General features: G+C 37.8%; 1 protein-coding gene across 1 annotated transcript in view; it reads left to right on the plus strand.

The window, feature by feature from the left end:
- Nucleotides 1–9,685: 9,685 nt before the first annotated feature.
- The window catches only part of LOC139718950 (uncharacterized), a 3,375-nt gene continuing 2,990 nt past the window's right edge, over nucleotides 9,686–10,070 (plus strand). The window contains exon 1 of the mRNA XM_071630395.1: nucleotides 9,686–9,724. The gene's annotated coding sequence lies outside the window, so the exon portion shown is untranslated. The remainder of the gene's footprint in view (nucleotides 9,725–10,070) is intronic.

Consider the following 10,070-nt stretch of genomic DNA (forward strand, 5'->3'; position numbering starts at 1 on the left):
AGGGGGGACACCCCCCTCCCACACCCTCCCCTCCCCCTCGCTCGCTCCGCTCGCTCGGGTTCAGTGGCGTTCATAATATTCAGTGAAAAGAATTAATACAAGAAGTGTATTTGAATTATACCATTTTATAGGCAAATTGTTCAATAATAATCTACACTAAAATATACTGCTACCTTAAACAAGTGGGACTGTTTCACGTCGATAAAACGCGCAAAAACATGCATCAAATTGCACCATTTGCAACATCAAAATGCAAAAAGTTCTTACTGTGGGAGGGGGGACACCCCCCTCCCACACCCTCCGCTCGCTCGGGTTCAGTCACGTTCATGATATTCAGTGAAAAGAATCAATACAAGAAGTGTATCTAAATTATACCATTTTATAGGCAAATTGTTCAATAATAATCTACACTAAAATAAACTGCTACCTTAAACAAGTGGGAATATTTTACGTCGATAAAACGCGCCAAAAACATGCATCAAATTGCACCATTTGCAACATCAAAATGCAAAAAGTTCTTACTGTGGGAGGGGGACACCCCCCTCCCACACCCTCCCCTACCCCCTCGCTCGCTCCGCTCGCTCGGGTTCAGTCTCGTTCATGATATTCAGTGAAAAGAATTAATACAAGAAGTGTATCTAAATCATACCATTTTATAGGCAATTGTTCAATAATAATCTACATCAAAATAAACTGCTACCATAAACAAGTGGGACTGTTTCACGTCGATAAAACGCGCAAAAACATGCATCAAATTGCACCATTTACAACATCAAAATGCAAAAAGTTCTTACTGTGGGAGGGGGGACACCCCCCTCCCACACCCTCCCCTACCCCCTCGCTCGCTCCGCTCGCTCGGGTTCAGTCGCGTTCATGATATTCAGTGAAAAAAATCAATACAAGAAATGTATCTAAATTATACCATTTTATAGGCAAATTGTTCAATAATAATCTACATCAAAATAAACTGCTACCATAAACAAGTGGGACTGTTTCAAGTCGATAAAACACGCAAAAACATGCATCAAATTGCCCATTTACAACATCAAAATGCAACAAGTTCTCACCGTGGGAGGGGAGACACCCCCTCCCAACCCCCCACCCCTCCGCTCCGCTCCGCTCGCTCGGGTTGGGTCGCGTTCATGATAGTCACTTTAAGAATTAATAGGGCATACAAGAAGTTTATTTAAATGATACCATTTTATAGCCAAATTGTTTAATAATAATCGACATCAAAGTTATTGCCACCTTAAACAAGTGGGACTGTTTCAAGTCGATAAAACGCGCAGAAACATGCATCAAATTGCACCATTTACAACTCACATATCGACATGTAAAAAGTTCTCACCGTGGGAGGGGGGACATCCCCCTCCCACACCCCCCCCCCCCCCCCGGCTCGCTCCGCTCGCTCGGCTCGGTCGCGCTCATGATATTCAGTGTAATAATCAATACAAGAAGTTTGTTTGAATGATACAATTTTATAGGCAAATTGTCTAATAATAATTTACATCAAAATATACTGCCATCTTTAACAAGTGGGACTCTGTCAAGTAGATAAAACATGCAAAAAAATGCATCAAATTGCACCATTTACGACATCAAAATGCAAAAAGTTCACACGTGGGAGGGAGAACACCCCCCCCCCCCCCCCCCGCTCCCTCCGCTCACACGGGTTCGGTCGCGTTCATGATATTCAGTGTAAGAATTAATACAAGGAGTTTATTTAAATGATACCATTTTATAGCCAAATTGTTTGATGATAATCGACATCAAAATATCGCTACCTTAAACAAGTGGGACTGTTTCAAGTCGGCAAAACGCACAAAAACATGCATCAAATTGCACCATGTACAACATCAAAATGCAAAAAGTTCTCACCGCGGGAATGGGGTACCCCCTCCCATACCCTCCCCTCCTTCCTCGCTTGCTCGGGCTCGGTCGCTTCGCTCCCTCGCATCTAACCCCCCCCCCCCCCGATCAAATCCTGGCTACGCCGGTGATAGGCCCCACTATTTAGGAGGCCTACACAGTGATGTCGCATAAGCGGAGCAAGAGCTGAGATACCACGATTTAGTCATTCAATTATATATATGAATATTTCTTTTTCTTACTTGTTTTTCGATAAGAAAAATATAAATTTCACCAAAAGTGTGCACCAGATCGCAGAATTTCAGTTCTGAAAATGCAAAATCTTCCTCGTGTGGGAGCCCCCACCAGGCTCCCCCCCCCCCCCCCCCCCTCCCCCCGTCAAGGCTGCGCCGGTCCGGTTATGGGCTTGTAATCGTGTAGTCTAGTGGGCGACGTATTTTTAGCCTAAATCAGTGATTGGCTGTCAATAGAGGGCGCGACGATGTGCAAATCAAGTTGGCTAAAAATCCGTCTAGTAAGAAACCTCCGAATAGAGGCGTGGAACCGGGTGTGGAAAGACAGTTGTCAGTCGTCAACTCTCGAAGTTTTATTGGCTGAGCAACAGATGTCAATCAAAACACATCGCAGATCCCGAAGAAATGCTAGTCTACTCTCCTAGGTATACTACAGATAATCTTTCAATAAAAATACAGTTTGCCTGTCTCTTTCAGCTTACTACAGTTTTTTTTTTCACTCTTCTTCATTCTTTTTAAGGTGTATTACCTTACTTCAAATAGAAAAGACTAATAGTATTCAGTGCAACTGACTTCAGTTGTAAACCTATGAGGGTTTCGCACGTGGAAACTACGCCCAAATTACTGCCGAATGCAAACCTTCAATTATTGGAGTAAAGTCTACTTGATATTTACTTCAATTGTATGTTTCGGAAGTGTATTTGATATCACCACTCCCCTTTATCATTTTTTACCTTGAGTTACCATATATTTTTGTATTAAACTTTGTATAATATTTGCTTAACATGAATAAAGGTGCCGTCAAGACATCTATATCTATATCGGAGCAACGTAGACTTTAAACAGGCATTTTCTGTCGTGTTCACGCGTGATCACACTGTCACGGAAGAACTCGTCCGCGGTACATGGGCGTCCAAGGAGAAAACAAAGAGGAGCTGCGACACAAAAAGATTCCTGCAAAGCCAAAGGCACAGGTGGAATATGGTGCATTCTTTGCAATCATGAAATTACGAGATGCCATCTATGTGGTCCTGGCAACAAGTAAGGAGAAACCGATTCAATCTGATTCACATTTCTTTACAAATGCAAATGATGACATCTTTTTGACCACTTCGAATGCATGCCAATGCAGCAAATTAAGCTAACCAATGTGGCTGATGCATATACACACACACGCAAAGGAAGAAAAAAGAAAGCACGACCTACTTTACGAAACTGAAGCATAACAGGCACGATATGTGACCATGGCCAAAGCGCCGGAAAAGACAAGTGATGGTCATTTTTTATCCAATTTCACGGTTGTCAAATCAAACATCCACGAATAATTTTTTTACATGCTTATATAGCTGGTAGCTCATGGTAATTCATATTCCTTATTTTCCTGGTTTTCATATCTCAGAAAGTGCTTCGAGGGACGTTATACATTGGTTGAGAAGTTAAAGTTATATTTCCAGGTGTACAACAGGTCAACGTGGCATCACAAAGTATAAACATTAGGTAAATGTTTGGAAATGAGCGAGCGCCAGCGGTATTTTTTTATATTTTTGTTGAAAGTGTAAAATATGACTAGGAAGTATAGGCGTAAATGGGTAAAACATACTCTTTAAATATGGATGCACCTCGAGTGAGCATGAGGACATCTGAATTGGAATTTTCAAAATTGTTGCTCTGAATGCAGTGACGAATGATTTCAGATAGAAGCTTCGCTTGCATGTGGAGATTCACCATTCTCACTCCGTAGAAGATGTTAAACACGATACCGCTTTTACGCTTCGTGAAAACCCCTGTTATCTCTTTTATCAGCACACTGTTATAGTTTTCTTATCAATCTTTATCCACCATGATTTTCTGCATCTATTCAACCAAATATCTGTATAAATAACTTGCGTTAGTGGTCAGCGCAAGAAAACCAGAATTTCCATTGCTTTGATATACGTTTGCCTGAAAAAAGACACTTTTCACAATGTCCAATTCAGCTGACAAAGAAAGTGACTTTGTTCGAATAGCGAAACATGGAAATGCGATCCTCTTTAAAGCTATAGATTCTGTCCAGCGACACATACATCACCAGTCATGATGGAAGTGCCTCAATAGAGTAATGACTTATCGAGTAATAGATATGAAGTGAACCTTGCATTCTATATGTGCGCAAATAGGCCGACAACTTATCTCAACGACTACTGTAAAACATGCTGTCATAAAACGCCAAGAGTCGTTTAATGACTATGGAGAAATAGCATCAACGATTTCTATGATCATGGTGAAAATGACTTAAATCTATGATAATCATTATAACATATGAATTTGGGAGATGAATATATTTGTAATTTATGGATAAATGATGGAAATTTGTGACAGACGCGCTGAAACGCTTTCTGTATTGTACTACCATAACGTGCAAGACGAATGGGTCAGTATAATAATAATAGGACTACAGTCTAATCATCCATACAACCAATATTTCATCTCAAATGGCCATGATATAGTCGAGATAGCATTTATATTAGAAAGCAAAGGGGATTAAAGTTATGTTGGCTTTGAGAAAAGCAATAAGGTTGTTCAATCTTGCTATTTTTGCTCATATTTTCTAAACTGGAAATTTATGCCAATAGGCCTACATTTTCAAATAGGCCTATAATGTGCAAAACATGTTCACTCACGTGAACCAAATTCGGTTTGCAGTTCAGTCATAGTACACATAACAATGTGATTAGTTAGTTTTAATTCTACCAGTGGGTTGCAGTTTGCTCAAGTGCGCTGGCCTTGTGTATTGAAATGCACTGATCATAATTCATAATAATGTTGCTTATATTCCCTTCAAAAACAAGAAGACCAATTAAACGTGGTTTTTATTAAGATGCGAGCAAACCCTGACGATAAGAACAGATGATTTGGAAGGAGTCCTAAAAACTATAGAAAATGTTATCGAAATGCTGTGTATCCAAGACAAAGAGATGGATGTTGTGCACAAGACGAAATATTTATTAGTAGCAGTAAAAAACATTTAACGAGGCGATGCAGATTATTAAAGACATTGTTTACCATTGGGAGTAGTGATTTAAAAATGTTCGAATTATCATGTCAATTTTGATGCATTGTATAAAAAAGCCCCAACCAATAAAGCCTTTCTCAATAAACTATAACTTAGCTAAATTTTTTATCATAACAATTGTACCCAATTTGTATATTCAACAATACATAGTAGTATAGAACTTAATTTTTACATTTGTCGTTTCTATCCTTAATCCAAATTTTAGAACTATTTTGAAGCACTTATGCTGGGTTTTTGTTTCATCTGCACATGGTAAATAATGCCTTTAATTCAGTAAAGTTTCTTGAACTTGATCTACTCCCGTATCTAATCATCATCACTGTCACTATTCCCTTTTGTGCATCAGCATACTCGTTCATAGGCCAAACATCTGAGCCATCTTCAGACGTGAGATCATCAAGTTCAATGTACTCTGTTGATAAAAGCTCAGTTTCACTTCTTCCCAGACAAGTGTAATGAGGTGTCCATGTATACTTCGCTATATCAGCACATGAAAAGTGATACCTCCTGAGAAATTCATTCTTGGTCATATGTACATTGCATTCAGTGATAATTTTGTCTATGGTGGCCTGGGGCAAGTATGAGGATTTGTCGTCAGTGCTCACAACTTGGCATTTGTCACCATTGAGCCTCATTCCCCAGTCGGATGCCCATTTTTTTTTCAGTTGAAATAAATCTTTTAATTGAGATAATCGCGCTGAGATTTGACTTATTTTTTAAATTGGTAGTCATCTACCAAAAGGCGTAATGAGTCGGGACTTGAGGGTATTTGAAACCATAAGAAAGTGTGTTTTTTAAACATTAAGCACTTCATTAGTTGTGCAACGCATATTGCATGTATTCATATATTTACATAAACATTTATTTATATAAGATGAATAAGTCTCTTTATAGATGTATATTGCATAAATTTACATATATATTTATTTATACAAGATGAATAAGTCTCTTTATAAATGCCAAAAAAAAAAATCAGTCAGGCGATAAACATTAAAGCACAGACAAGGTAAACATTTTGAAATTCGCTAAAATATAATGAAGTCGCAGATAACACACAATCACAAATATGGCATCTCTCTCGTTCGTTCTTTCTTTTCCTTACGTGCACCTGGGCCCTGTTTCATGAAGAATTAGGACTGATTATATAGTTGATTTCAACTCTTAGTATATGGCAGCCTGAATGGTAAGGAAATTTAAAACCGATTTCATCTGTTGATAAAACGGGGCCCAGAAGTAATCACAACCGAACTTGAGTTGTCAAGACAGAGCCCTTCTAGAACCAAAAATCATAAAAAGGAGTTTGCAGCACGGCATGATACCAGATCTCCGAAACAACTACATGCGTTTTTAAACTCACTTCATTTTATTTCCTTCCACTGATAGTTGTATCTGAGACAACTACAATGATTGTGTAAGCTTCTATAAGATTGTAAACGAAAGTCTGCTGTACATGTAAACGGATTGAAGAGTTTGTTCGCAAAAAACCGATAAGTCCGTTTTTGAAGATTTTGAAGTACGGTCTCTGTCATAAAGTACAAAACAATACCTTTTAAATGATATATTGGTCACTACATATAAAGGTACATTTTTGAAGTTATGGTCAAAAGAAGCAAAAATGTTCTTATTATTCTTTTCATTTTTCTTGACCTTTAATTGCAAATATCTGCATTTGACAAATATGGACTTATCGGTTTTTGCGAACAAACTCTTCAATTATTAGTTTATAGACAATAGTTTGAGGACCACAACCCTCTAGTTAGATGTATCCAAACCAACCACCAACTGCGCAAAGACTGATGAACTAAAAGTCTGAAATATTCGACAACAATGTCCGGACACCAGAGTTCAATCAAACATATAAATTTATATGGAACTGTACGTGAAGATTGTGGCATGACGGCTTAATTTGAGAAAATTTAATCAGAAAAGCGATAAGATCGGCATCCGTACATAAGTGGCTGCCATGTCAAACACTTTCACACTTTTGCTATTTTTTTAACGGGGGTAGCTTTTGTTTTATGTGTCTTATCATTACGGGTATTAACTTCCTTCTTTTTTTTTGAATAAACAAGTAAATGTACCAGGCATTATGGTAGAATTCAAAATGAAAATTCATATGGGTACAAAAAGATATCAGCAGCAAACGCCAAGATCAGAGGCACGAATGCAGCTGTGGAATTCTTGTGTACATCGAACGCCACAATGCTTACAGCTATTTTATTGATTACAGCCGATTGGAACTCGAAATTCCTTAGTTAAACGTTATTTAATCACTCCTCACATTTAAATCACCTTTAAAATTTGTGAAAATCTTGAAAGGCATTCAACACCATCAAACTCTTGATAGAAATCGAAGGGATGGAAATAAAAAGAAATTCTAGCAAAACTACGCGTCATATGTAGCAAAGGCCTTCTGCGCACATTCCGATTATTGCTTGATTGACTCAGCAGTAGGTACCGGGGAGTTTCTCCTCGGGATGTCTGCCACGGCTGAAGTGTGTATTCCGCTCAGCTAGCCAGTGGCCAGCCGTGTCCGACACGGTCTGCAGTATATAGACGGGGCGACAGCCAATTGTTGAAGCTTGAAAGACCAATGTCTATATGCAGACGTGCGCCCGCATTAAAACCATATACTCTCTCATGAGCATTACGCACGTCCAATTTCAATTTTTATTTTGATTTGATTTCATTTATTTCTGCATTTTTCACAAAGTATATACAACATAGCAAACAATTTTCCAGTACTATTCACATTTTATCCAACACAAAATTCATATAAATATAGTCATATATAATGTACCAATAGGTAAATTATGATCATACAAAAACAATTAAAAAATCATTGATTATCTAATCGAATTAATACATACAAAATGCAGGAGACCGTCATTTTAAGCTGAAGCTTCGATTTGATGGCGGCCTCTGGAAAAGCATAATATACTTCTTTACAAATCATTTAATACATATCAAATTATGTAACCGAATAGGTTAGATACAAATTTATCACTTCAAAGGTGAGTTAGGATGTAAGTGCATAATATGGGCAGTTCAATTCAATCAGTTCTTTCAATCTTAATTTCTGATTTTTTTGTCATTCCAATATACTTCATGTCCATCAATAATAGGAAATAGATAAAAACAATTTGAAAGAAGGTCAAATCATTGGATGTATGTTAAAGGGGCATCCCAGGCGATTTTCATAATTTCACATCACGTAGTACATAAATCGACAGCTCTATATGCATAGATTCGTGGAATTTATTGTGGTCCTTGAGCAGAGAATCCAAAACTCTAAAAATCCTAAACAAATTGCACTTAGCAGTGTTGATGACATAGGGGCCTCACATGATATTTCAGAAACGTGGCAGTGGTGATTTCATTACAACACCGCTTGCATAACAAGTTCACCTGTGTATAATCTATGCATGCCTTCTTCTTTTGTTCTACTTGCTCGAGCCCCAACTCATGCATTGTTATTATAAAGGCTGCCATGTCATCATCCTTGTTCATTGCAATTTATTATAAATTTTGAAACATTCTTATTCCTCACCCAGATCAACATAAATTCTGAAACTCTGTACTCAATATAACTAATCTAGTTGTTCAAATGTAAAATTCTGAAAATCATCCAAGGTCTCCCTCAACACCTTTGTCCCGCCTTTTTCCTATCTGATTATGCAAGTATCATGCTTGGTATCCTAGTGGTGGCGTTTTAGACATTGCTGTTTCGTTTGCATGAGAATCATGATATGCTCATATCCACCCATATGAAACCAAAAATAGAATGAGAAATGTTGAGAAAATGTGTGGAAGAGAAGAAAGATCAAGGGTTTGTATATTCTTGTGAATTTCTCTTCGATATGTGTTTCGTAATTGGTTAACTAGAAATCAATAAGGACAGATGTAGATAAATGTAAAAACAGTAATATGTAATCCTGTTTTGCCAGACGATTAATCTTTCCCCATATCTAAACATAGCTTCTTCTTGAAAAATCTTGGAAAGTAGATACATATTGCGAACCATAACAAGCCATTAAAAATGTGGCAACCAGCGGAATTTATGGCACACATGACCGCCTGAGCCTTACATGAAACGACTTTGAGATGAAGTTTGCTACTAATATGAACTTCAGAGATGAAGTTCGTTACGATGAACTTTTTAAAAGAACTAAATAGAGAAGAAGACAAAACTAGAACTAAAGTCAAGGCTACATGTCATGTAATGATCGTTGTTCCACTGGGCACGTTGTATTTACATCTTCTAGCTCCTTCTATCTTTCGCACACTCTCTTGCCCTCTTTTTACATTTATTTTCTGCATCATTTAGTATCATGTTATCGTGTTGATCGATGTTGAACATGATTATGACGGAAGAATAGGAAAATAATGGCATTCACCTTGTATTTTCAGACGTGTGACCAGACGTCACAACCCATTAAGGGCGGTGAGGTTGACTTTGCTTTGTTTAAGAGGGAGAAAACTATAAATTGGAAGGACTTCATCTGCAGACAACACCAGCAGCCAGCACCAACAACAAGACATCTTCCCTGCATCCAAACACGTCCATCACGTAAGTACAGCAAAGCTTTTATTACTTTTATCTGCTAGACACTGAAAACTGCTTCTCGACATAGCTATCATTTTGCTACGTAAGACTTTGTGTTCTTCTAATCCATTGAGGAATAAAAAGGTGTGTATCTGCTTGCTGCTAACACAGTTTCGGCGCAATTTGTCTGAATAACGGGCAATTGGCGGTATCCCCACGGTTGACTTCGTTTGAAATCTTTCTTTTATCCCCAATTAATCGGTATATATTTGCATACTAATGTAAGTCAATAGAAAATTCTGTCAAAACAAAATAAAAAATAAGCAAATTCTAGAAAAATGAAAGATAAGAGAAACGAGTACTGGTAAAA

Source organism: Diadema antillarum, unplaced genomic scaffold (genome assembly GCF_040938485.1).
Source record: "Diadema antillarum isolate AM-2024a unplaced genomic scaffold, OU_Dant_1.0 scf00000103, whole genome shotgun sequence".
Classification (NCBI taxonomy): Eukaryota; Metazoa; Echinodermata; class Echinoidea; order Diadematoida; family Diadematidae; genus Diadema; species Diadema antillarum.